Source organism: Pristiophorus japonicus, chromosome 11 (assembly GCF_044704955.1).
Source record: "Pristiophorus japonicus isolate sPriJap1 chromosome 11, sPriJap1.hap1, whole genome shotgun sequence".
NCBI classification, from domain to species: domain Eukaryota; kingdom Metazoa; phylum Chordata; class Chondrichthyes; family Pristiophoridae; genus Pristiophorus; species Pristiophorus japonicus.
The window spans coordinates 217,853,748-217,867,960 of NC_091987.1; the positions used below are offsets into that span (position 1 = coordinate 217,853,748).

Sequence of the window (14,213 nt, forward strand, 5' to 3'; positions counted from 1 at the left end):
CCCACAACCTCCCAGTGCAGTCGGCTGGACAGTGCGGTAATATCATCGCTGCCACTGGAGGGCATTAGAGTATTTCCATTGCCGATCAACAGACTCTTGAGGCAACAGAGCCGGATTATAGTGAGCGATAGTGTCAGTGAATCGGATTATAGTGAGCGATAGTGTCAGTGAATCTGATTATAGTGAGCGATAGTGTCAGTGAATCTGATTATAGTGAGCGGGATAGTGTCAGTGAATCGGATTATAGTGAGCGGGATAGTGTCAGTGAATCGGATTATAGTGAGCGGGATAGTGTCAGTGAATCCGATTATAGTGAGCGGGATAGTGTCAGTGAATCTGATTATAGTGAGCGGGATAGTGTCAGTGAATCGGATTATAGTGAGCGGGATAGTGTCAGTGAATCCGATTATAGTGAGCGATAGTGTCAGTGAATCTGATTATAGTGAGCGATAGTGTCAGTGGATCTGATTATAGTGAGCGGGATAGTGTCAGTGAATCGGATTATAGTGAGCTGGATAGTGTCATCAGAGTAGTGGACAGATTGATGTTACAGGAATGGGGGCTGGTTCCTGGCGCTAACTCATCTTATGTCAGCTTTATTATTTATATAAGCAGCACACTCAATCTTTGTCACTGAGCTGTTGATTTCTGCTTGAACATTTAAATCAAATAATTGGCTCAACTCATTGTGCACCTGTACATCACTATTCACTCACCAGGGTAAGGGTCACTCACTGTAACTGTACAGAGTCACTGTTTATTCAGGGCAAGGGTCACTCACTGTAACTGTACAGAGTCACTGTTTATTCAGGGCAAGGGTCACTCACTGTGTAACTGTACAGAGTCACTGTTTATTCAGGGTAAGGGTCACTTACTAACTACAGAGTCACTGTTTATTCAGGGTAAGGGTCACTCACTAACTGTACAGAGTCACTGTTTATTCAAGGTAAGGGTCACTCACTAACTGTACAGAGTCACTGTTTATTCAGGGTAAGGGTCACTCACTAACTGTACAGAGTCACTGTTTATTCAGGGTAAGGGTCACTCACTGTGTAACTGTACAGAGTCGCTGTTTATTCAGGGTAATGGTCATTCACTAACTGTACAGAGTCACTGTTTATTCAGGGTAAGGGTCACTCACTAACTGTGTACAGAGTCACTGTTTATTCAGGGTAAGGGTCACTCACTAACTGTACAGAGTCACTGTTTATTCAAGGTAAGGGTCACTCACTAACTGTGTACAGAGTCACTGTTTATTCAGGGTAAGGGTCACTCACTAACTGTGTACAGAGTTACTGTTTATTCAGGGTAAGGGTCACTAACTGTGTAACTGTGGAGTTGCTGTACTGGGGATCGTTGAATTACAAATATAAAACGCTCGAGATGCCATCTGTGTTGATCGCAAACCCAATGTAATTATTAATAATCTTTGACATGTACCCCCGTATCAAGGAAGTGACCCCTCAATTAGATTCCAGCCTGTAACTGATCCCTGTGGATGAGTTAGTTTGTGTGTTTGAACTTTGGGACAGTAGTTCTGCTCCGGTTCTAACTGAGCTGATGAGGGATTGATGCCTCACCCCCCCAAAGCTCACTTCAGGAAATCGGACAAATATTTGCCAGGCTACGGGGAGAGGGCGGGGGAGGGGGGTTCGCTGAGAGCGGGCACGGGCTCGACGGGCCGAATGTCATTCCGGTGGGTGGTGACCATTGTGGTAGCCCAGCGTACCCTATCCGAGGAGTTCCCGTCCGGCCCGACTTTTGATCTCGGAGAATGGTGGTGTGGTCATTGCCGAGCTCATGTTCCTGCGATTATTTCAGGAACCTCTCGGCCATTAGCAGTTTCGGACAGCGAGAGCGGCTGCATTAGTTTGTGTGGGCGGTACACTCACCCAGCCATCACTCTTGGGGAAGTTCACCGTGGCTCTTACAGGAAAATCTGTTTGGTTGAGGTGACGTGTTGGCTTCCTGTGCAGGCTGACAGCTGCTGCTGTCGTCACTGGGTGTCGCGGAGGTTGCAGGGCCCCTGGCTAAATGCCACTTCTAAATTAGCCGTTGCCGCTTAACCTTTTCAGGGCTCGGTGTCACTCAGTTCCTCTTCCCGCCCCCAATAGTCGTTTAAACATCTGGCCACAGACCCGGGGGGCGAGAGGGGGAGAATGTGTTTACGCAGCGAGTTGTTGTGATCGGGAACGCGCTGTCTGAAAGGTCGGTGGGAGCAGATTCAATAGTAACTGTCAAAAGGGAATTGGATAAATACTCGAAGGGAAAAAAACTGCCGGTCTGTGGGGAGAGCGTGGGGGAGTGGGACTAATTGGATCGCTCTGTCACAGAGCCGGCACAGACACGATGGGCCGAATGGCCTCCCCCTGTGCTGTATCATTCTATAAACATAAATTGCAACACTCGGTGAGGATCAGTGACGAGGTCTGCAGCTGAGCTGTGGATGATGGGCGGTGCATGGAGTTTTTGCTCTGTTCTGGGAACCAGTGGGTTGGTGTCCGTTATAGCTGCTGCCTGTTCCCCTGGCCTGGGGAGTTCCCCCACGCTCGATATTGAATGTGAGAATACTTAGTGACATAAAATGGCCTTTACCTCCAGCTGGTCTCAGTCTTTTCCTGAATCAACTCTGTCACCACAGCCCTCAACCCCACCTTCTCACCATATTCCCCACCATCACCGAGACCACCTATTTCCACCTCCGTAACATCGCCCATCTCCGTCCCTGCCTCAGCTCATCCGCTGCTGAAACCCTCATCCATGCCTTTGTTATCTCCAGACTCGACTATTCCAACGCTCCCCTGACCAGCCTCCCAGCTTGCGCCCTCCGTAAACGTCAGCTCATCCAAACTCGGCTGCCCGTGTCCTAACTCTCACCAAGTCCCGTTCACCCATCACCCCTGCTCTCGCTGACTGTACTGGCTCCCAGTCTGACAACGCCTTCATTTTAAAAGCCTCATCCTTGTTTTCAGATTCCTCTGTTGCCTCACCCCTCCCTATCTCTATAACCTCCTCCAAGCCCACAAGCCTCCAAGGTCTCTGCGTTCCTTCAATTCTAGCCTCCTGCGCATCTCCGATTTTAATCGCTGCACCATCGGTGGCCGGGCCTTCAGCTGCCTGGGCCCCAAGCTCTGGAATTTCGCCCTAAACCTCTTCGCCTCTCTCTCCTCCTTTAAGACGCTCCTTAAAACCTGACCTCTTTGACCAAGCTTTTGGTCACCTGCCCTAATATCTTCTGTGGCTCGATGTCAAAAATGTTTTTGTTGATCAAGCTCTCGTGAAACGCCTTTTTCCTACGTTAAAGAGGCTATGCTGTTCCTTTGCGTGAAGAAGTGTGTCTTAACTTTGTACAGTTTTGGTCTCCTTACCTAAGGAAGGATATACTTGCCACAGAGGGATTGAAACGAAGGTTCACCAGACTGATTCCTGGGATGGCGGGATTGTCCTATGAGGAGTGATTGAGTAGACCGGGTCTATATTCTCTACAGTTTAGAAGAATGGGAGGTGATCTCATTGAAACATACAAAATTCTTACAGGGTAGGTGCTGGGAGGATATTTCCCCAGGCTGGGGAGTCGAGAACCAGGGGTCACAGTCTCAGGATAAGGGGACGGCCATTTAGGACTGAGATGAGGATAAACTTCTTCACTCGGAGGGTTGTGAATCTTTGGAATTTTCTGCCCCAGAGGGCTGTGGAGACTCGGTCATTGAGTATATTCAAGGCAGAGATCGATATATTTTTGGATATTTAGAGAATCAAGGGATATGGGAACAGTGCGGGAAAGTGGAGTTGAGCTTGAAGATCAGCCATGATCTCATTGAATGGTGGAGCAGGCTCGAGGGGCCGAATGGCCGACTCCTGCTCCTAATTCTTATGTTTTCTCCTGAACGGTCTGGCTCCGATTTTAAGATTGTGTCCCCCTGATCCTAAACTCTTCCCACCAGTGGAAATAGAGTCTCTTCCTCTCTCTGCCCAATCAATTCCTTTCAGAATCCTAAAACCCTCAATCAATTCTCGCTGTAACCTTTCACATTCCAGGGAGTAGAAGCCTAGTTTGTGTATAATCTCTCCTCACGATCTAACCCTTGGAGCCCAGGTAACATTCTGGTGAATCTGCATGGCTTTCCTTCCAAGGCCAATATTTCCTTTCTCGGGTGCAATGTACACAGTGCTCCAGGAGTGGTCTAACCAGGGCTTTGTATCGCTGCAGCAAAACTTCCTCCCCTTTCGATTCTCGGTCTCTCTTTATAAAGGCTAACATTCCATTCGCCTTTTTGATTATTTTTTGTACTTGATTACAAGTACTACATTTTAGGGATCTGTGTACACGGAGCCCGAAATCTCTTTGGGCCTCCACTGTTCCCAGCTTTTCACCATTTAAAACATACTCGGATCTATCCTGTAATGAATGACCTCACACTTACTGCGATGAAATTACTCTGCCACAGTTTTTCCCACTCACCCAGTCTATCAATGGCTCTTTGTAATTTTATGCTCCCGTCCACTCTACTTACTGTGACATCAATCTTTGTGTCATCAGCAAACTTGGCGATATGGCTCTCTATTGTGTTATCTGAGGCATTAATAAATATAGTGAATAGTTGAGGCTCCAGATCCTTGTGGGACACCACTAGACACTTCCTTCCAATACGAGTACATACCCATTATCCCTACTCTCTGTCTTCTACCGCCCAAACAATCTCCTGACCGGGCAAATAATCTGACTTTAATTCCATGAGCTTTTATTTTAGCCAACAGCCTCTCGTGTGGAAATTTTTCGAATGCCTTCTGGAAGTCCATATAAACCACATCCATAGGACATTCCCCTGTCTATTACTTAGTAGTAGTGAAGTTGGGGACAGCATCAAACAAGAAATTAGGGATGTGTGCAATAAAGGTACAGCAGTCATCATGGGTGACTTTAATCTACATATAGATTGGGCTAACCAAATTGGTAGCGATACAGTGGAGGAGGATTTCCTGGAGTGTATTAGGGATGGTTTTCTGGACCAATATGTTAAGGAACCAACTAGAGGGCTGACCATCCTAGACTGGGTGATGTGTAATGAGAAAGGACTAATTAGCAATCTTGTTGTACGAGGCCCCTTAAGTGACCATAATATGGTAGACTTCTTTATTAAGATGGAGAGTGACACAGTTAATTCAGAGACGAGGGTCCTGAACGTAAGGAAAGGTAACTTCGATGGTATGCGACGTGAATTGGCTAGAATAGACTGGCAAATGATACTCAAAGGGTTGACAGTGGATAGGCAATGGCAAACATTTAAAGATCACATGGATAAACTTCAACAATTGTACATCTCTGTCTGGAATAAAAATAAAACTGGGAAGGTGGCTCAACCGTGGCTAACAAGGGAAATTAAGGATAGTGTTAAATCCAAGGAAGGGGCATATAAATTGGCCAGAAAAAGCAGCAAATCTGAGGACTGGGAGAAATTTAGAATTCAGCAGAGGAGGACAAAGGGTTTAATTAGGAGGGGGAAAATAGAGTATGAGAGGAAGCTTGCCGGGAACACAAAAACTGACTGCAAAAGCTTCTATAAATATGTGAAGAGAAAAAGATTAGTGAAGGCAAACATAGGTCCCTTGCAGTCAGATTCAAGTGAATTTATAATGGGGAACAAAGAAATGACAGACCAGTTGAACAAATACTTTGGTTCTGTCTTCACGAAGGAAGACACAAATAACCTTCCGGAAGTACTAGGGGACCAAGGGTCTAGTGAGAAGGAGGAACTGAAGGATATCCTTATTAGGCGAGAAATTGTGTTGGGGAAATTGATGGGATTGAAGGCCGATAAATCCCCGGGGCCTGATAGTCTGCATCCCACAGTACTTAAGGAAGTGGCCCTAGAAATAGTGGATGCATTGGTGATCATTTTCCAACAGTCTATCGACTCTGGATCAGTTCCTATGGACTGGAGGGTAGCTAATGTAACACCACTTTTTAAAAAAGGAGGCAGAGAGAAAACGGGTAATTATAGACCGGTTAGCCTGACATCAGTAGTGGGGAAAATGTTGGAATCAATTATTAAAGATGAAATAGCAGCGCATTTGGAAAGCAGTGACAGGATCAGTCCAAGTCAGCATGGATTTATGAAAGGGAAATCATGCTTGACAAATCTTCTAGAATTTTTTGAGGATGTACCTAGTAGAGTGGACAAGGGAGAACCAATGGATGTGGTGTATTTGGACTTTCAAAAGGCTGTTGACAAGGATCCACACAAGAGATTAGTGTGCAAAATTAAAGCACATGGTATTGGGGGTAATGTACTGACGTGGATAGAAAACTGGTTGGCAGACAGGAAGCAGAGAGTCGGGATAAACAGGTCTTTTTCAGAATGGCAGGCAGTGACTAGTGGGGTGCCGCAGGGCTCAGTGCTGGGACCCCAGCTATTTACAATATACATCAATGATTTGGATGAAGGAATTGAGTGTAATATCTCCAAGTTTGCAGGTGACACTAAGCTGGGTGGTGGTGTGAGCTGTGAGGGGGACGCTAAGATGCTGCAGGGTGACTTGGACAGGTTAGGTGAGTGGGCAAACGCATGGCAGATGCAGTATAATGTGGATAAATGTGAGGTTATCCACTTTGGGGGCAAAAACACGAAGGCAGAATATTATCTGAATGGCGGCAGATTAGGAAAAGGGGAGGTGCAACGTGACCTGGGTATCATGGTACATCAGTCATTGAAAGTTGGCATGCAGGTACAGCAGGCGGTGAAGAAGGCAAATGGTATGTTGGCCGTCATAGCTATTAGAGTATAGGAGCAGGGAGGTCTTACTGCAGTTGTACAGGGCCTTGGTGAGGCCACACCTGGAATATTGAGTTCAGTTTTGGTCTCCTAATCTGAGGAAGGACGTTCTTGCTATTGAGGGAGTGCAGCGAAGGTTTACCAGACTGATTCCAGGGATGGCTGGACTGACATATGAGGAGAGACTGGATCAACTGGGCCTGTATTCACTGGAGTTTAGAAGGATGAGAGAGGATCTCATTGAAACATAAAATTCTGATGAGACTGGACAGGTTAGATGCAGGAAGAATGTTCCCGATGTTGGGGAAGTCCAGAACCAGGGGACATAGTCTAAGGATAAGGGGTAGGCCATTTAGGACTGAGATGAGGAGAAACTTCTTCACTCAGAGTTGTTAACCTGTGGAATTCCCTACCGCAAAGAGCTGTTGATGCCAGTTCATTGGATATATTCAAGAGGGAGTTAGATATAGCCCTTACGGCTAAAGGGATCAAGGGGTATGGAGAGAAAGTGGGAAAGGGGTACTGAGGGAATGATCAGCCATGATCTTATTGAATGTTGGTGCAGGCTCGAAGGGTCGAATGGCCGACTCCTGCCCCTATTTTCTATGTTTCTATTACTTCATTAAAAAAATCAATTAGGTTTGTTGCACATGATCGACCTTTTACAAATGGAAGTTGTTTTTCAGACTGGAGAAAGGTATACAGGAGTCAGTTCTAGGGCCACTGCTTTTCTTGATATATATTAATGACTTGGGTGTGGGTGTACAGGGCACAATTTCACAATTTGCAGATGACAGAAAACTTGGACAGAAAACTTGAACAGTGAGGGGGAGAGTGATTGACTTCAGGAAGACAGACAGGCTGGTGGGATGGGCGGGCACAGGGCAGATGAAATTTAATGCAGAAAAGTGTGAAGTGACACATTTTGGTAGGAAGAACGAGGAGAGGCGATATAAACTAAAGAGTACAATCCTAAAGGGAGTACACAAACAGAGAGACCTGGGGGTATTTGGGCACAAATCGGTTATGGTGGCAGGGCAGGTTGAGAAAGTGGTTTAAAAAAGCTTACGGGATCCTGGGCTTCATAAATAGAGGCATAGAACACAAAAGCAAGGAAGTTATGATGAGCCTGTATAAAACACTAGTTCGGACTCAACTGGAGTGTTGTGTCCAATTCAGGGCACCGCACTTTAGGAAGGATGTGAAGGTCTGAGAGAGCGTGCAGGAAAGATTTACAAGAATGGTTCCAGGGATGAGATACTTCAGTTCCGTGGATAGACTGGAGAAGCTGGGGTCTCCTTGGAGCAGAGAAGGTTGAGAGGAGATTTGATCGAGGTGTTCAAAATCATGTGGGGTCTGGACAGAGTAGATGGAGAGAAACTGTTCCCATTGGTGGAAGGGTCGGGAACCAGAGGGACACAGATTTAAGGCGATTGGCAGAAGAACCAAAGGCGACATGAGGGAAAACCTTATAACGCAGCGAGTGGTTAGGATCTGGGATGCACAGCCTGAGAGGGTGGTGGAGGCAGACTCGGTTGTGGCTCTCAAAAGGGAACTGAAGGAAATTAAAGTGCAGGGCTACGGGGAAAGGGCGGAGGGAGTGGGCCTGGCTGAGGTGCTCTTGCAGAGAGCCGGCACGGGCTCAACGGGCGAAATGGCCTCCTGTGCTGTAACCGTTCTGTGATTCTATGGTTCTGTCTAATCAGCTCCAATTTCTACCCACTCACTTTTATCCCATATACCCCCACCCTACCTACACCAGTTCCACATCTCACCTCCCCTTCAGTTCTCCCCCCCGCCCCCCCGCCAGCGAGCGAGATGGGTCGCGATGTTGCCTCTGCCGTGGCAGTTCTGTTTGGCTCCACTCTGGAGTGTGCTGTGTTGGCGCGGAGAATGGAGCAGGAGCGATGTTGCCCGTACTGCCGTCGTACAACGAGCGGGTCGGCAGCAGTGAGCAGACCCTGGCGGTGGGACTGAGCATGGTCCAAAGATACATTTCTGGCCTCTTGGGCAGCGGTGGCCGCGACTTAAACTGCCTGGGCCACAGCTCTGGAACTCCCTCCCTAAACCTCGCCTCCTTTTAAGATGCTCCTAAAGACCTACCTCTTTGACCTAGCTTTTGCTCACCTGTTCGGATATCTCCTTATGTGTCTCCGCCCCGCTCCTCTCGGCCCCCCCCCCTCCCGCCGGCTCCTCTCGGCCCCCCCCCCCACGACTCCCCTCGGCCCTCCTCCCCCCGGCTCCACTCGCCCTCTGACGTCCCCCTCGGCCCCCCCCCACCCCCCCCCAATTGCTCCCACGCAGGGCGGCAGCAGATGTACCAATGTAATTGCAGGTGAGAGCCAGTGAGGAGAGTTTGTTGTGATCCCGAATCCCGACGCCGGTATTGATGCTGAAAGCTGGGTTCTCCTGGGCTGTGTACAGTTTTCCTTTCATCAGGTAAATGAGCTGTTGAACTTGAATCACTAAAGCTCCCTGGGCAGCACATTAAAGAATTAGCAGACAATAAAGTATCTTGCAGACACTCCCCTCATTTTGCCTGCACTCCCGGGCAAATATCAAGGAATCTAAAGGGTTTTTTTATCTCCGAGAGCCGTTGAATCTTGCAGCGCTCAAAGGGCCTTGAGTTCAGGGACCCTTTTAACTTTGTGTCTCTGCTGCCTTCCCTCCAATTTGTAACTGGAGTTGTACAGAGTGGTGGAGGAGCAGGGCCGGGTTTATTGACACTACCTGCAGCTGCGAAGCTTTGCGTTTTTTTCTTTTGCGACGATATAAATATATATTTTTTAAGTTCCCCCCGAGGCGCTGGGATCAGACCAGTCAGACACGACTCGCTGTCTCACCGAGCACTCTCGAAGCTCATTCCCCCTCAGCCCCCTTAATCTGGTAACCAGTTTGGAAATTCCGAGCGAGTGAGCCGGAGAGTGTTGAACCTCGGCCCGTTTAACCCTCTTGCCACTGGCTCGTGATGCGGAGCGCAGGTCAGTACATTAGACGGGCAGCGGAGGGTTAACTACAGCTGCACATGTCACTTGTGAGATCAAAGTGTGTGTTTTTTTATTTTTCACGATTAGCAGTTTAACAACTTGTAATTGAAAAGTGATTAACGGTTTGTGTCTCACTGATTCAGGCTGGCCAACCTTTCAGCTGCCGTAAATCCTGAGTGGTTCTGGCCCGTGATGACCCACTGCTTCCAGCATTATTCCCCGATCCTACCCACCCTGCTCCGCACCCCCGCACCCTGCCTGCCCGACCTTCCGGAATCTTCCAGATTGACGGTATCCCTTCTGGGGTCGGTCCGTCATTTTCCAGTTTTGGAAGATTGTGTCGGGAGACGGAAGCTGAACAATAAATCTCGCCTTCTGGGATTGTGTGACCAACCAAAACCCAGATTCTGACAACAGCTTGCCAGTCGTTGAAAAGGAAAGGACTTGCATTTCTATAGCGCCTTTCACACCACAGGACATCCCAAAGCAGTTTACAATAGTACAGACACGATGGGCTGATTGGCCTCCTTCTGAGCTGTGAATTATGATTCTGTGGTGAAATACTTTTTTTTTAAAGAGTAGTCACTGTTGTAATGTGGGAAACGCGGCAGCAGATTTACACACCGCAAGCTCCCACACACAGCAATGTGATAAACCGGATAATCTATTGTACAGTGATGTTGGTTGTGGGAGGGGGGGGGGGGGGGGGGGGGAGTATTGAACCTTGGCCCGTTGCGGGGCGATTGTGAGCGGGTCTGGCCCGGGGCGCTGTTTGCCGGCCCGGGGCGCTGTTTGCCGGCGAGCTTGTCTCTGCAACAGGGGTTTATTTTGCGGGTTTGTGCTGCAGCCGCAGGGCTCCAGGTTGCATGCCAACGGTTTTAGTTACTAATCGCCGTGTGTCAGCAGGCGTTTTGGACGTGGCTCCCAATTCCTGCCTCAAACCTCGATTCCTTCCCGTGAGAAGATGTGGAATATGGTGAGGTGTAGGAGCAGTCTCCAGTGCAGACTATCTGCTCATTATCGCATGTCTGTTTGTGGGAGCATGCTGTGCACAAATTTACTGCTGCGTTTCCTACATTACAACAGTGAACACACTTGAGAAAGTACTTCATTGGCTGTAAAGTGCTTGCAACATTGTGAAAGGCGCTATAGAAATGCAAGTCTCCTTGGCCCTCCGTTTCGGTCCTGATTCATCTCACTGGCCTGCCTCGGGAGGGTATGAGACTTGGCACCCAGCACAGTTCCGTTGTGAAATGAGCAATTTGCTAGACGAGGTTGCGTCCTTCTCGGGATGGGTCGATACCAGGTGTCCGATACTTGGATTGGCTGGGCTTACCTTCAGGTCGTGCCAGTATTGTATACAGTTTTGGTCTCCTAACTTGAGGAAGGACATTCTTGCTATTGAGGGAGTGCAGCGAAGATTCACCAGACTGATTCCCGGGATGGCGGGACTGACCTATCAAGAAAGACTGGATCAACTGGGCTTGTATTCACTGGAGTTCAGAAGAATGAGAGGGGACCTCATAGAAACGTTTAAAATTCTGACGGGTTTAGACAGGTTAGATGCAGGAAGAATGTTCCCAATGTTGGGGAAGTCCAGAACCAGGGGTCACAGTCTGAGGATAAGGGGTAAGCCATTTAGGACCGAGATGAGGAGAAACTTCTTCACCCAGAGAGTGGTGAACCTGTGGAATTCTCTACCACAGAAAGTAGTTGAGGCCAATTCACTAAATATATTCAAAAGGGAGTTAGATGAAGTCCTTACTACTCGGGGGATCAAGGGGTATGGTGAGAAAGCAGGAATGGGGTACTGAAGTTTCATGTTCAGCCATGAACTCATTGAATGGCGGTGCAGGCTAGAAGGGCCGAATGGCCTACTCCTGCACCTATTTTCTATGTTTCTATGCCACACTGAACCGAGTGGGCGGAGACAGGCTGAGCGGGACGGACCGTGGGTGTGCCGTGTCCACCTCCACAGCAGCATAACCGTGTGCTCCCTCCGCCCCGCCCCCCCCCCGCTCCCTCAGCCCCCCTGCTCCTTCCACGGCCGCCCCCCCCCCGCTCTTCCCCCCCCCCCCCTCCCCCACTCCTTCCACGGCCTCTGCTGCCCCCCCCCCCCCCCCAACCGCTGCTTTTGTTCAGGTGACCATCTGCTCCATGTTTATTTTTATTCTCGTTTTATCTCAATCTGCCGGAAGGGAATTACATCGCATCGAAGGCACAGACACAGGTCATTGGGCCCACCGCTCCGTGCCGGGGTTTATGCCCCACCGCTCCGTGCCGGGATTTATGCCCCACCGCTCCGTGCCGGGGGTTTATGCCCCACCGCTCCGTGCCGGGGGTTTATGCCCCACCGCTCCGTGCCGGGGTTTATGCCCCACCGCTCCGTGCCGGGGGTTTATGCCCCACCGCTCCGTGCCGGGGTTTATGCCCCACCGCTCCGTGCCGGGGTTTATGCCCCACCGCCCCGTGCCGGGGTTTATGCCCCACCGCTCCGTGCCGGGGTTTATGTCCCACCGCTCCGTGCCGGGGGTTTATGCCCCACCGCTCCGTGCCGGGGTTTATGCTCCACACCAGCCCCCTCCCACCCCTCTCCATCTCCACCCCATCACCATATCCCTCTATTCCTTTCTCCCTCATGTGTTTATCCAGCTTCCCCTTAAATGCATCGATACTATTCGCCTCAACCCCTCCCTGTGGCAGCGAGCTCCACATTCTCACCCCTCTCTGGGGAAAGGAGTTTCTCCTGAATTCCCTGTTGGGTTTATTGGTGACTGTCTTATCTGTCTTATATTGATGGTCCCTAGTTCTGGTCTCCCTCTCTTTTCTCCACCCCCATCTCCGCTCCCCCCCCCCCCCCGGCCCTTCTCTCTCCCTCCTCCCCCCCGTATCTGCCCTATCAAACCCTTTTGTAATGTTAAGACCTCTATCGGCTCCCCCCTCAGCCTTCAGTCTGTAGAGAAAAGTGCCCCATCCTGTTCGACTTCAGCTCCCACTTCTATCTTACAGGAACTCCTCAGCTGGCTGATATCTTGTAATCCATCCACACCTCTCCATTACACAGCCGACCGGGGGGTGGGGAGTGGGGGGGGGGGGAGTCTGAGCATCTGCACGCGCCGCGGGGGTTCATAAGAACATAAGAAATAGGAACAGGAGTCGGTCATACGGCCCCTTCAGCCTGCTCCGCCATTTAATACCATCATGGCTGATCTGATCATGGACTCAGCTCCACTTCCCCGCCCGCTCCCCATAACCCTTCACTCCCTTATCGCTCAAAAATCTGTATTTCTGTCTTAAATTTATTCAATGTCCCGGCTTCCACAGCTCTCTGAGGCAGCGAATTCCACAGATTTACAACCCTCTGAGAAGAAATTTCACCTCATCTCAGTTTTAAATGGGCGGTCCCTTATTCTAAGATCATGCCCTCTAGTTCTAGTCTCCCCCATCAGTGGAAACATCCTCTCTGCATCCACCTTGTGAAGTCCCCTCATAATCTTATACGTTTCGATAAGATCACCTCTCATTCTTCTGAACTCCAATGAGTAGAGGCCCAACCAACTCAACCTTTCCTCATAAGTCAATCCCCTCATCTCCAGAATCAACCGAGTGAACCTTCTCTGAACTGCCTCCAAAGCAAGTATATCCTTTCGTAAATATGGAAACCAAAACTGCACGCAGTACTCCAGGTGTGGCCTCACCAATACCTTATATAGCTGTAGTAAGACTTCCCTGCTTTTATACTCCATCCCCTTTGCAATAAAGGCCAAGATACCATTGGCCTTCCTGATCACTTGCTGTACCTGCAGACTAACCTCTTGTGTTTCATGCACCGTACCCCCAGGTCCCGCTGTACTGGGGTACAGTCCCACACACACTTACTCTCACTGGGGTACGGGTCCCACACACACTGACTCTCACTGGGGTACAGTCCCACACACACTTACTCTCACTGGGGTACAGGTCCCACACACACTGACTCTCACTGGGGTACAGTCTCACACACACTTACTCTCACTGGGGTACAGGTCCCACACACACTGACTCTCACTGGGGTACAGGTCCCACACACACTGACTCTCACTGGGGTACGGGTCCCACACACACTTACTCTCACTGGGGTACAGGTCCCACACACACTGACTCTCACTGGGGTACAGTCCCACACACACTGACTCTCACTGGGGTACGGGTCCCACACACACTGACTCTCACTGGGGTACAGTCCCACACACCGACTCTCACTGGGGTACAGATCCCACACACACTGACTCTCACTGGGGTACGGGTCCCACACACACTGACTCTCACCGGGGTACAGTCCCACACACACTGACTCTCACTGGGGTACGGGTCCCACACACACTGACTCTCACTGGGGTACAGTCCCACACACACTGACTCTCACTGGGGTACGGGTCCCACACACACTGACTCTCACTGGGGTACAGTCCCA

The 14,213-nt window shown here is 49.6% G+C and overlaps 1 protein-coding gene across 1 annotated transcript in view; it reads left to right on the forward strand.

Annotated features, from left to right (window-relative positions):
• The window catches only part of bcl9l (bcl9 like), a 115,557-nt gene that overhangs the window by 59,178 nt on the left and 42,166 nt on the right, over positions 1-14,213 (forward strand).